General features: G+C 39.3%; 1 protein-coding gene and 1 long non-coding RNA gene across 41 annotated transcripts in view; one reads left to right on the top strand and one right to left on the bottom strand.

Annotated features, from left to right (window-relative positions):
• The window catches only part of DGKI (diacylglycerol kinase iota), a 474,617-nt gene that overhangs the window by 63,316 nt on the left and 396,754 nt on the right, over positions 1 to 14,547 (bottom strand). The window lies entirely within an intron of this gene.
• LOC110257584 (uncharacterized) overlaps positions 1 to 14,547 on the top strand; it is a 170,833-nt gene that overhangs the window by 87,545 nt on the left and 68,741 nt on the right. The gene's annotated exons all lie outside the window — the stretch shown is intronic.

The following is a 14,547-nucleotide window of genomic DNA, read 5'->3' as shown; positions in this document are numbered from 1 at the left end:
CCTGCCTGGACCCTTACTGCCACTTGTCCGTTCACAAACTCTCGAGAAATGACCCAAGTGGAAACCGATTTCCCAGCTGGACATGCCTTCCAGGTACCGTTTGAGAGTCCCCACACCACGGAGGCAGAAGCACCATCTTTACTTTTCTTTTCTTTTTTACCTGGGAGTGAAGAGGCCACACAGTTCAATTTATTTCCTGAAACAGCAGATGGACAAATAACTTTCATTTACATCAAGCCAGCCAAGGGATGACTGACCGGGGTCTGAAAGCAGGGCTGTAGGTTATCATCCTGGGCCAGAGCTTTCTCCCCGGAGCTGGCCTCAAGGAAGTATCCTGCCCAGGGACTGCTATGACCAGCCCATGACATCCTTTTGCGGGAGCCACAGGGAGATCACAGATCTAGGTAACACCTTCAGCGCCATCACTCTAGCCCCCAAGCATCCCTCACGAGGTAAAACAGAACCAGAAATCCCTCAGCACTGAGCATCTCCACCCATGATACAATCCTCCCTTTGTTTGCTTTTGCTCCCTCTAATTATGAATATTGCTATTAAGACAATGAACAAAGCACATGCAGTAAAAGAGAGAGCAGGCGAGAGTGAGAGCGAGAGAGATGAAAGTTACAGCAACCACACAAAGTGGCATTGAAATGAGAGAAAGACAAACGCATTCTCTATTCAAGTGGCCACAAACCCATTCAGGGAATGCCAAACAGCCTCAAAGGTAACATTCACCACCAACAGAGGGGAGGAGGGCAGAAGGAGCAAAATCACCGAGGGGGGAGAAGAGATGGGTATTTGCGTAGAGGTAAGGAAATAAGTCCCAAAACTCAAGTGATAAAGGCTGTTTGGGAGCTCCTTGTTTGGTATAAATTTCCTCTAAATCTGTTCATGCTCATCATGTCCTATTCTTGAAGACTCTCCTATTCAAGTAGGTATCCGATGACCCCCATGGGAGCTGTACCTGAAGTTCCTCTGTGTTTTTTAAATTAAGTTCCGGTGTTTACTTATATTTGATGTTTCAAAAACACCGCTGTTTTCCCACTAGCTTGTATAATTTGATTTTCCCTGTACCCCCTCCTTGTTCAATCTGCAGAGGAGGAAGCCCCTATACACCCTTTGCGCTTGAAATTGTACTGCCACCTACTGTTCATCTATAAGAACTGCAACAAAAGAGGGCAAGGCGTTTCTTCCTAATCCTTGGGTGGAGATGAAGAGAAATGGGCCAAAGTGGGCAGTGGATAGAAGAAACAGATTTTTAAAACAGAAGGATGAGGTGGAAGAAACTATATACTGTCCAGGTTCATTCAACAAGAAAACTTAATCATGATGCTTTTTATTGTGTAAAACATGAACACTCTTGGGAAATACTTGAGCATTTTAAAGATGTTAAAAAAAATTGTACATCAGGCATAGTACAGTCATGCAGAGAAAAAAGATGTGATATTTCATATTACAAATCGCTCTCTGAAATACAGTTGCCTGCCTAAGTGCTAAAAAAGGGATTAAAGGAAGAGAAAAGTCATGTTATTCTAAAATCTGACCAAGGGAGATATATGCCTGCAAAGAGCTGGTAGGGTATCTTTCAGAGAGAGCTTCTGGCTTTATCCTAATGATGCTTGAGCTCTGGCCAACAACTCCTGATGAGACACCATCTATCTGGAGTTCTGTGAATGTGGACTTTTTTTAAAGCATCAATTGAAACACGAAGCTCTAAATTGTGAAGCCATATCACAGGAGTGCTACGTTCAGTATTAACACAAGAAACTTACACAAAAGGTCATCTCACATATTACATGATTCAGGATTGGCAATATCTACCTTATGGGGCCAAGGTAACTGAGCAAGGGCTTACCCACAGCTAATTACTTTTATGAAATGCAATAAGGATTTCTGAATCTAGCTTTAGAAAATGGAAGGAAGAAAGAAACAGGTGGAATTGGGAGCTGCTCTGGCACTTCTTTTTTTTTTTTTTTTTTTGGTCTTTTTAGGGCCACACTGGTAGCATATGGAGGGTCTCAGGCTAAGGGTCAAATCATAGCTGTAGCCGCTGGTCTATACCACAGTCCACAGCAATGCCAGATCCTAGCTGTGTCTGCAACCTACACCGCAGCTCATGGCAACGTGCTCTGGCACTTCTCCTGAAGATAACTGTAATATATTCCAGAAGTTTTCCTATCAACACCTCCTTCACTTCTTAAAAGAGGGAATTCACGTATAAGACACCTGCAAGGGAAACAAAACCTGAAAAAAAAACTGTGTTTCTCTCTTCCCAACTTTCTGTGTCTAAGGATAGGGAAATTTCTAAGTAATCTAATATGAACAACCCAAAACAGTAAAAGAGAGCTATGAGAAAATGATACACTGATACCAAAAAATGGTAATAATTATGGTAATACAGACAAGAAGTAGAAATGCGCTCCACAGACTCTATGAGAATAAGTCAATCAAGTCAATGTTTTAATATTAAACACTCTTACATGCTAACTCCAGTCCAGCAGTTGTGGAGGATACTGAACGTATAGCAGCCCATCCCACATCAGCGAGATTCTAAGGGGGCTGTGGAGTGAGCCTACCGTTAGAGAGAGTACTGGAGAAAATCACGGTGTCTGCCACTGTAGTTGCTCTTATGCTTGGCGATCAGCACAAGAGCCAGAAAATTTATGAAAAGGGAAAACGTGGTCCGAGTTCCCTTAATTCCCGAAGTAATTTCTCTACATTGTAGAGAACTTTCTTGTCTTGGTCTCCTAAGGGTTGTGGGTTCAAAAGTCCCTAGAGGTTCCGGAGAGAAGTTCCACACTCCATATACCCCCTCCCTCATTTCTACATCCGTCCCTTTCATATCCCTGACCCCACACCTGAGCACACCAGGCAATTACCGGTGAATATAGCTCTAACCTGAGATTACCAGGCAAATATTTTTGGAGGGATTTCAAAACTATCATTCATTCTTTAAACCAATTAATCAAACTGTTCATCTAAGGCAAATGCACTGAAAAAAAAAAAAAAAAAAAAAAACAACCAGAGTTTGGGTGGGAGTTTGAGTTTGAGAAAGCAGCAAGAGGACGGGAGGGTTATTTTGGAGGTAAGTGACTAGAGACATTGTCAGGAGGCTGCTGAAACCTTGAAACGGACTTTTGAACATGGAACAAAAGAAGAAGTCAGGTGAATGGAAAGAGGACACAGGAGCAGGCCACAGAGCTCACTTCCTCTCCCCCGCACAGCGTCATCGGTGTGCCTTGAAAGCTCTGCCCTCTCTGGAGGTGAGGAGGAGGGCAAGAGGCTAGATAGCAGTGAACTTATTTCCCAGGGGCCTTGTGAGCAATGAGAGGGGGCGAGGGCAGCCTTTGAAGGGTTAGTCCCAAAAGCAGTGGTCAAGAGAGAGGACTTACACACAGAAACATTCCGTGTCACAGGCAGATGTTCCAAAGTCACAGTCAGAAGGGCCTCTTCTCTGACTGTGAGTTAAAAACAGATATGTAGCTCAGATCCTGATAGGCATCCTTACTTATAAAGCGACAGTCTGTAGGAAACAGCAGTGGCCCCACCGTCCCCTCCATGGTCAAAACCTCCATGGAAGCCCAGTGACAAGGCGCATGTCAAGGACCAGCTCCCACAGGGTGGGATCCTCTAAGAGTGATGTGACAGAAGACTTAACTTTGCATACTTTCCCCCTTTCGGAAAGGAAGGAAAAGTCCTTGTTAGAGCCCTCAGAAACTGTGGGCACTTTCCTGATGGCAGGGACATTTGCCCAACAGTCCTAGGGGATGGTTCTTGACTAAATTATAATTCTAATGCTTAAAAAAACTAAGCCCTTAACATTTTGTAGAGCTAACATCTATCTATGCCAACTTTTTCTAGTTGAACCCCATCCAGTACACCCTACATCCCTACTCTATTTACCAAACTGATTAGATTGCAGGGTCAAGCCCTCAAGCAAGATCCAGCAACAGTTTCAGGGAACAGAGGACCAACTGCACAAAAACATGTTGCCTTGTGACCATGCACCAGCACGGCACAGCTCCCAGAGGATCCGAGACAGAGGAATAAAAGGTGGTCCCTTGTGTGCCCAAGTCCAACTACCCACTTCTAGCACAGCCACTGACAACAAAAACTCCCATTCCTACTGGCAGACTCCCTCTAACTCCCTGAGAGCAGAGGAGATGAAGTTATTTTCCCAATTTTAAAATGGTGCCTAAGTGATTTTGTCACAAAAGACTCTTGTTACCTTCCTAACTGCTTTCCTTAATGCCCTAAGGCAGAGCATGCTGGAAGGAAAGAGAAATCTCCTCTGTATTGTTTCTAAAGAAGATTCAATAATTCCCTGCGAGGCTCTTTCCACTGCTCTCTGCCTATTAGGAAACTCAAGAAAAGTGCTTTTCTGCTCAAATTGCCCTCAGACTTCCTAATGCTCTGGCTTTGCCTTGCCTTCTTTAGTTGGAAACCTGAGAATTCTGTTCCACCCATAAAATTTTGATGGTTATGGTTGGTTCCCCACATGCCTAATTTCTTCCCTTCCATCCAAAACCTCTTCAAGGACCAAACTTCACTAACATAACCAAAATAATATGACATGGAGGTAGGACATGGAGACATGCTGACATTCCACTACAGGCTTCTAGAAACACCACGTCCTCCCTGACCTACCCTCTCACTGTGCTTATCAACAGTGCCTACAACTGCTTATATCCACCTTTTACTTTCTGATTTATAAAAAAGCACCATGTCTCCGAGTCATGGAGTCAGGGCATGTTTATTATGTTATAATGTTAATTCCCTGGATTAAATTGAGGAATAATTATAGAAAGGACAGCAAAATTTCTTATGAAGTATTTTGCAGAGCTTCATTATGTGCTTGGCTAAATAGGATAACAACTGGAGGTGAGGCAAGGAGAAAAAGAAGGCGAGGGGAAGATACATGTCAGCTAAATTGCAGATTTTTCCAGCTTGAGTGATCAGCAAGGGAGAGCAAGATTGAAACCAGCCAAAGCTAAGTAGGGGCGGGACCCGACTATCTTAGTGAAGCAGATGCAAGGGACCATCTCTATCCTGACAGCATGATTTCATCTCTAAGATAAATTCCAGAAACACCTGCATCCTCCTAAGAAGATTAATTTTCCCTCTTATCTGATTGTGATGCTCGAGGGCTATTTCCACCACCAAAATCACTGCCCAAAAGTCTGTCTTCCTGTTGAGAGCCTGAAGCTTTGACAATAAGCACAACTATCCTTTTTATTGGCATGGGACTATCACCTAATGTTTCAGGAAGAAATTGGGTAAAGGAAATAGCTGAAGGCAAGAGAGGCATGAAGCTAGTACTCCTAAGGTCAGCCCAGAACTTCTGTGTTTTGGGAAGAGAAGGGCTATCTTCTTGATAAGGTGGTTCAGAATTGGAGACTGCACTAAAAAGTCCATTTTTTTTTCAGTTTAAGGTATTATTAGGTCTTTTGGATATCCCTAAATAACCTGCCAGTTGTATAAACTTCCTCAGGTACACGTTAGGTAGAGTGGAATGATGTGAAACAGTCGTGGAGTTCATTCAGTTATTTGAGAGGTATTGCTGGGGATAGAATGATGAAAAGCAGCTATTTATCTGTTCATGGGAAAAAGCTAAAGAAAATAATCATAGAGCCCTTAAAAAACCTATTTTTCTCCCTTAGAGGCACACATTTCCATTAATCTTTAAACACTCATCTTTTTCCTATAAAAATAAAAAGGTACAATCTGGAGGAAGCAGAAAATTCCTTTTCCTCTTCTTTCCAGAGCACTCTATGTATAGATCCATCATAGCATTTATCAGAGGAAACTATAATAACTGGTTTATGTAATATTTCCCCTTTGAGTAAAGGTTCCTCAAAGATAATAATTTCTCCTTTAGTTTTATATCATCAATGCCTAGGTATATATATTGCTACCTGGAAGGTGCTCTCTCTATGTTTTCTCAATAAGTGAATGACTAATTGAATAGTTTGACACAGTTCTTAGAATTCCAATGAAATCATAAATCATACCTGATCTATTAAAGTTCAATTTTTGAAACATTGTCTCTTGTCAGAGATATAAATGCTCTACTGATCATAAAAATCCATCAACCATGCTTAGCTAAGCAAGTAACAGATATCTGAGTACACAGATGTCTTGGGTGGTTGCCCACACTGTCTCGCTCCTCAGTCTCTTAGTCTGGTGGCAAGATATTTTATTTCTACCTCTATGACCTATATGAGCGCTTTCGGGCTCAGGACTTGAAGATACTAAGAAAAAGTACCACTCCTTCAGTTAATTTTAGGGGTTTTGCATAAACCACAAAATATAAGAACTAGAAAAGATTACTTTAATTCATAAAGAATACCTCCCAGTCTCTTTACCTGTTTTTCCCTTAACCCAACTGACTCAGAGGTAAGCCTGTCCTCGTCTCAAAGATAACTTGGAAAGAACATTCCAGTTTTTTCTCAATGCCTACTTTTTTTTTTTTTTAATCTCATAGATTCTAAAGTTGGGAAAAGTCCAAGAAGCAGACAAAGACACTACCAAAAAAGAAAATTACAGGCCAATATCTTGATGAATATAGACACAAAAATTCTCAACAAAATTTTAGCCAACCAAATCCAACAACATATAAAAAAGATCATACACCACGACCAAGTGGGATTCATCCCAGGTTCACAAGGATGGATCAACATATGCAAATCAATCAACATCATACACCACATTAACAAAAGAAAAGTCAAAAACCACACATTTTCATCTCAATAGATGCAGAAAAAGGATTTGACAAAGCCCAACATCCATTCATGATAAAAATCTTTATCAAAGTGGGTATAGAGGGAATATACCTTAATATAATAAACGCCATTTATGACAAACCCACAGCGAATATAATACTCAGTGGAGAAAAGCTGAAAGCCTTCCCACTAAAATCTGGAACAAGACAAGGGTGTCCACTCTCACCACTGTTATTCAACATAGTACTGAAAGTCTTATTCACAGCAATCAGACAAACAAAAGAAATATAAGGTATCTAAACTCGAAATGAAGAGGTAACACTGTCACTCTATGCAGATGACATGATACTATATATAGAAAACCCTAAGGACTCAACCCCAAAACTCCTCCAACTGATCAACAAATTCAGCAAAGTAGCAGGATATAAGATTAACATTCAGAAATCAGGTGCATTTCTGTATACTAACAATGAAATATTAGAAAAGGAATGCAAAAATACCAATACCTTTTAAAATTGAACCCCCAAAAATCAAATACCTGGGAATAAACCTAACCAAGGAGGTGAAAGACTTATATGCTGAGAGCTATAAAACATTCAAGGAAATGGAAAGATATTCCATGCTCCTGGGTTGGAAAAATTAATATTATAAGGATGCCATACTGCCCAAAGCAATCTACAGATTCAATGTAATCCCTATCAAATTACCCATGACATTTTTCACAGAACTACAACAAACAATCCAAACATTTATATGGAACCACAAAAGACCCAGAATTGCCAAAGCAATCCTGAGGAACAAAAACCAAGTAGGAGGCATAACTCTCCCAGACTTCAGGCAATATTACAAAGCCACAGTCATCAAGACAGTGTGGTACTGAAACCAAAACAGACATAGAGACCAATGGAACAGAATAATAACCCAGAAATAAACCAAGACACCAATTAATCTTCAACCAAGGAGGCAGGAATATAAAATAGGAAAAAGACAGTCTTTTCAGCAAGTGGTGCTGGGAAACCTGGACAGCTGCATGTAAATCAATGACACTGGAACACACCCTCATGGCATGCACAAAAATAAACTCAAAACGGCTTAAAGACTTAAACATAAGACAAGATACTATCAAACTCCTAGAAGAGAACATAGGCAAAACATTCTCTGACATCAACCTTAGAAAGGTTTTCTCAGGTCAGTCTCCCAAAGCAACAGGAATAAAAGCATAAATAAACCAATGGGACCTAATCAAACTGACAAAATTTCACACAGCAAAGGAAACCATAAAAAAAGAAAGACAGTTTAAAGAATGGGAGAAAATAGTTTCAAATGATGCAACTGACGAGGGCTTAATCTCTAAAATACACAAACAACTTATACAACTCAACAGCAAAAAAGCCAAGAACCTGATGGAAACATAGGCAAAAGACCTGAACAGACATTTCTCCAAAGAAGATATACTCATGGCCAACAAGCACATGAAAAAAATGCTCAACATCACTGATTATTAAAGAAATGCAAATCAAAACTTCTATGAGGTACCACCTCACACCAGTCACAATGGCCATCATTAATAAGTCCACAAATAACAAATGCTGGAGAGGGTATGGAGAAAAGGGAACCCTCCTGCACTGTTGGTGGGAATGTAAACTGGTACAACCACTATGGGAAACAGCATGGTGTTATCTTAGAAAACTACACATAGAACTACCGTATGACCCAGCAATCCCACTCTTGGACATATACCTGGACAAAACTCTCCTTGAAAAAGACACATGCACCTGCATGTTCATTGCAGCACTATTCACAATAACCAAGACATCGAAAAAACCTAAATATCCATCAACAGATGAATGGATTAAGAAGATGTGTTATATATACACAATGGAATACTACTCAGCCACAAAAAATAACAAAGTAATGCCATTTTCAGCAACATGGATGGAAGGAGATACTCTCATACTAAGTGAAGTAAGTCAGAAGAGAAAGACAAATACCATATGATGTCACTTGTATCTGGAATCCAATATACAGCACAAATGAACCTTTCCACAGAAAAGACACTAAAGGACTTGGATAATAGACTTTGGTTGCCTAGTGGGAGGGGGAGGGAATGGGATAACCAGGAATTTGAGGTTAAGAGATGCAAATTATTGCCTTTGGAATGGATAAGCAATGAGATCCTGCTGTATAGCACTGGGAACTATATCTAGTCGTTTATGATGGAGCATAATAATGTGAGAAAAAGAATGTATGTATGTATGTGTGACTGGGTCACCTTGCTGTAGAGGAGAAAATTGACCGAATCAGCTATGATGGAAAAAAATAAAAATCATTAAAAAAAATTGGAAATAGTCTTTCTTAGGACTCAAACAGATTCTGTCTGCTAAAATTTTAGTTAATTAATTCCTTATGAATCTTCTGCCAAAAGGAAATATGCCTTATTATGAATTGTGGTGGTACAATTAATGATGACAGTGAATGCATTTCTAGAAACATGTTATTTTAGTAGCACTTTCTTAAGACACTGAAAACATTTTTTTAAATTAAAGACAAATTCATTATGGTCCTAGCTATAACAATATGAATCAACCATCAACCAATTTATTTTAAAATTGGGTCTTAAGGATTGTTTTTTACTATGTTCATAGGATTTGAAAATCCTATATGTATTGTATTTCCTTCTTCCAAATTATAGTCTCCCCCAGAGGATCTGTATATAGGCAGACAATAAACATACCTATACATACATACTCTCACACACACATACATACACACACATAGGTGGAATATCTCAGGCCATCACCTAAAGTTCCAAAAAGAAAATGACTAAAGTAAATAGCTGAAGACAAAGGAATAAAGCATATATATACAAACGCACATGTATCATATACAAATATACACACACAATTTTGTGTGTGTGTGTATATATGTTTGTATATACATGTGTGTGTATATCTTTTTATATTATTTTAATTTTGGCCCATACCCATGAATTCCAAATCCACAAATTCAACTAATTATGAATCATATACTAGGTTTCTGATCCACAGTTGGCTGAATCTGTGGTTGCAGATCTGCAGATACAGAGGGCTGACGATGGGACTTGAGCATCCCTGGATTTTGGTCCTAGAACCAATTCTCCATGGATATTAAGGGACAACTCTAAAAATCTTTCTCTAAAAATTGTATCTAAATGGAATTTTAAATATACATGTGTCCAGTTCCAGTAATAAAAGAAATCTAATTCATTCTGTTTGTTCGTTTCATCTGCTCTCCTTGAAGAGGGAGGCTGATGAATCACAGAAGCTAAAGTTAAAAGGAGGAGAAAACCCTGCGGAGCCCCCGCCCCTCCATGGGGTGGTAGGTTGGGTCAGTAGGAGTTTGGAGGGAAAGGGTCTCTTGAGCAGATGCCGACAGGGTGCCGTGGAGGAAGAATGACCCGGGAAAGCATTGTGGTTGCACTGCCTTCTGTCTCCCATATTTGTCTTTTAAAGTTAATCTTCTCAGAATTTTGTCTCTTGTTTACGTTTTGAAAGATTTAAAAAAAAATTTATTCTGGGTTAATCATTTGTCTATTTTATTTTCCTTGTCACTGATTTCTATCTTTATTATTTCTCTTCCCTCTGGTATGTTTTCTCTTCTAGGACTCCTTTTCCAGTTTATCAAACTGAATGCTTTATTTGTAAGCAATCATTTCTCTCTTGATAAATGATTTAGAGTCATAAATCATTCTGTGAATACCACTTCAGTGAATTCCTGCACATTCTGATAAATAGTATTTTAAGTTTTATGAATTTAAAATTTTCTTTTTGATTTTTTTATAGAGTGGGTTATTGAACATGGTGGACAGCATGTTAAACTGAACTTTTCCTCTCTCCAAGTTGACTGGAACTTTGAAGCTGAAAGAGACAGATGCCAACTATACCTAGAACATTACAATAATTCTTCGTACTGATTCTTTTTTTTTTTTTTTTTTTTTGGTCTTTTGTTGTTGTTGTTGCTGCTATTTCTTGGGCCGCTCCCGCAGCATGTGGAGGTTCCCAGGCCAGGGGTTGAATCGGAGCCGTAGCCACAGCAACGCGGGATCCGAGCCGCGTCTGCAACCTACACCACAGCTCACGGCAACGCCGGATCGTTAACCCACTGAGCAAGGGCAGGGATCGAACCCGCAACCTCATGGTTCCTAGTCAGATTCGTTAACCACTGCGCCACGACGGGAACTCCCGTACTGATTCTTAAATGTTCCTAACGGGAAAGTAAACTGTATAATATTGAATGAAGTTGAAACTACATAAACACCCTATGTCACAGACGGAGACATGCAGCATGATGTTCACTTTATTTTTAAATAATATTAGAAATCAATACTGAAATGGAGGATTAAGTTATGGCATAGTTGTATAATACAATACTCTCTAGCAAATAAAATCACTTAAAATGTACATATATCAATAGGAATGAATTTTAAAAATATGATGTTGCATGAAGTGTCCAGTTCTAAAAGTATATGTATTGTACAATGAAGGCGATGAAGAGTAAAAAGATAACACAAAACAAAAAACTCCATAAAACAGTATGTATATATCTATGTTACTATATGCATACTGTATGGATAGAAAGACTTAATGCAAGCAATAACAAAACAATAACATAATATTTCAGGGTGGTTGATTCATTAGTATTTTTCATGTATATTTGTGCTTATTTAGATTGGGGCATGTTTAATACATATTTAATAATGTTTAAATAAAAGTATTTTTTCATCTCTTAAAGCAAAAAAAAATTGCTTTAAAATTAGTTCTCAACAATATTTACTTGTGGGTAAATTAGCAGCTATATATATTTAATGTGCATATAGAATCTCCCCGTACTATAGAATTTTTCACTTTATAAATGCTTAAAAAGTAAACACCAAACTAAATCTTTCTTGAGCCTTGGGGCTCTTGGCACCCTCCCTTTGCACTGACCCTCTGGGGAGACAGCTCAACAGAAAAGCCATGAAGTCAGAAGTCAAGCCCATCTCATTCAAACTACAGTTCCCATACTTGTTATCTTGGGTGACCTAAGATGAATATTTTAAGCTCTGTGAGTTTCAGTTTACTGATCTGTTAAATAACAGTGAGATTTAAAAGCTGCTGGATCAGAATGGCCATCATTAATAAATCCACAAATAACAAGTGCTGGAGGGGCTGTGGAGAAAAGGGAACCCTTCTGCACTGCTGGTGGGAATATAAACTGGTACAGCCACTATGGAGAACAGTTTGGAGATACCTTAGAAATCTATACATAGAACTTCCATATGACCCCGCAATCCCACTCTTGGGCATCTATCCGGACAAAGCTCTACTTAAAAGAGACACATGCACCCGCATGTTCATTGCAGCACTATTCACAATAGCCAGGACATGGAAACAATCCAAATGTCCATCGACAGAGGATTGGATTCGGAAGATGTGGTATATATACACAATGGAATACTACTCAGCCATAAAAAAGAAGGACATAATGCCATTTGCAGCAACATGGATGGAACTAGAGACTCTCATACTGAGTGAAATGAGCCAGAAAGACAAAGGCAAATACCATATGATATCACTTATAAGTGGAATCTAATATCCAGCACAAATGAACATCTCCTCAGAAAAGAAAATCATGTACTTGGAGAAGAGACTTGTGGCTGCCTGATGGGAGAGGGAGGGAGTGGGAGGGATCGGGAGCTTGGGCTTATCAGACACAACCTAGAATAGATTTACAAGGAGATCCTGCGGAATAGCATTGAGAACTATGTCTAGATACTCATGTTGCAGCAGAAGAAAGGGTGGGGGGAAAACTGTAATTGCAATGTATACATGTAAGGGTAACCTGACCCCCTTGCTGTACAGTGGGAAAATAAAAAAAATAATAATAATAATAATAAAAATAAAAGCTGCTGGAAGGAGTTCCCACTGTGGAACAGCAGGTTAAGGGTCTGATCCCCAGCACAGTGGGTTAAGAATCCGGCATCGCCACAGTTGTGGTGGAGGTTGCAGTTGCAGCTCAGATGCAATCCCTGGCCCAGGAACTTCCATATGTCGTGGGTGTGGCCAAAAAAAAAAAAAAAGTTGTTGGAGGAATTAAAGATAATTTAACTATGGTGGAAAGCAGGTAGAAGTTTTAATACCAGCTGTAACTGAACTTATTACACGTTACATGTTTATATAAAATATATGTATTACATAATTACATTATTCTATAACTGAAATTATACAGATTTGTATCAGAGTTGATCTCTGAAGTAAGGAGACATTCTTCCAAAAGAATTAATGAACACACATGCATAAAAATTTTCAGAATTAATAGACAAATTGGTGAAGACAAAGTATTTTTTAAGTGATTTGAAACAACCATTTTATCTTGCTCATATATTCTGTGAGTCAAGGATTGAAACTGAGGCCAGTGAGGACAGCTTGTCTCTGCTGCACAATGTCTGGAGATGCAGCTGGAAAGACTCCAAGCTAGAAGCGAATGTTTCAATGTAACTTTTTTTTTTTTTTTTTTTTTTTACAAGTGACTTGGCAGAAAATTTTTCTAGAGGGTGTCAGCTGCTCTGGTGCCTTTAAGAGCTAAGGTAATACCAAAAACCCAGGAAAACTAGTAGCTGCCAATTGAAGACAAATGAAAAATCAAGAGAAATTCCTAAAAGGATAATGTAACTTAGCTAGAAAATAAGAGGTGGTTTTGATAAAGGGGTTTAAGAACTTGGCTATTACATAAAGTGCTACATTTATTTGTGATCCTTGGGAAGAATATTTATTATCTTAGAAACATTCACTTCAGCCATGATGATATGTACATTAACAAACTATATATAGAAAAATCAGGGTATAGGAAACGAGGCTGAGATCACACTCTAATTTTTGGAAATGGCCTGTACACAAGAATAACTGAAATATTCATCTGGTTTCTCTAGGCTTAATTTCTATTTCTACAGCTACTTAAAACCCTAATTTTCAAATGAATCTGCCTGAAGCTAGATGGCCACTTTTTAAGCTATCAGTGGGTGGCTGACTCAGCCTGGTTTACAAGCCTCAATTCCACATACAAAAGACATGAAAAAACACTCTGAATTGCAAGCAATCAAAATGCCATCAGAAACTAACAACACAGTTTAATTAAAAAGGAAAATCCATAGTAATTCACTTTTTCCTTTCTACTCTTCACACCACAAAATAAGAGGTAGTACAGAGAAGCAATTAAAATGGAGTCATCTTTTGCCCTTGGGGTGTCTCAGTAAAACCTTTACCACCAAAATAATTAACCTCCGATTTCTCATTTTTCTCCCCTTTGTCATACCAAAATTGCTTCAGGTTTCAGAAACAATGCACTGTCCTGCCTCTTCAGTTAACCCTGTGCTTCTAAGAATCTCTTTGTAATCTTGTTATTTTATAAAAATATAAGCCTGCACAGTTACAAGGACGCTGTCCCTCTTCGATTACAACCTTGACCGGGACTGGAAACCAGCTGATCTCACGAATTACAGTGAACTTGTATCACCTCTGAGATGGGGTGCCTAGCCTGCAGTCAAACCATGGGTGCAAATGACTGTGTCTGTGACCGTGGGCTGCACCTCAAACCTGCTCCTGCAAGGAGGGTAACAGCAGAGAGGATTCACTCGACACGAGTACCAACGTCATTGCAGAACCTACGATCCATCCCGCAGATGAAGCATATACGCTCCTGTGACTGATGAACAAACGCTGCATCATTTACCCAGAGATTAAAAACACAGCCTGCGCAGCCCTGCAGGTGGCCACCAAACCACCTGGCGCTACTATCTATCACATCCAGA

This window comes from Sus scrofa, chromosome 18, assembly GCF_054392235.1.
Source record: "Sus scrofa isolate SSC_HxYL_T2T_F1_AM1 chromosome 18, Sscrofa_HxYL_maternal_Yorkshire_Landrace_v2.0, whole genome shotgun sequence".
NCBI lineage: Eukaryota > Metazoa > Chordata > Mammalia > Artiodactyla > Suidae > Sus > Sus scrofa.
Note: the sequence above shows the minus strand (reverse complement) of the source record. Positions and strands in the feature narration are given on the sequence as shown.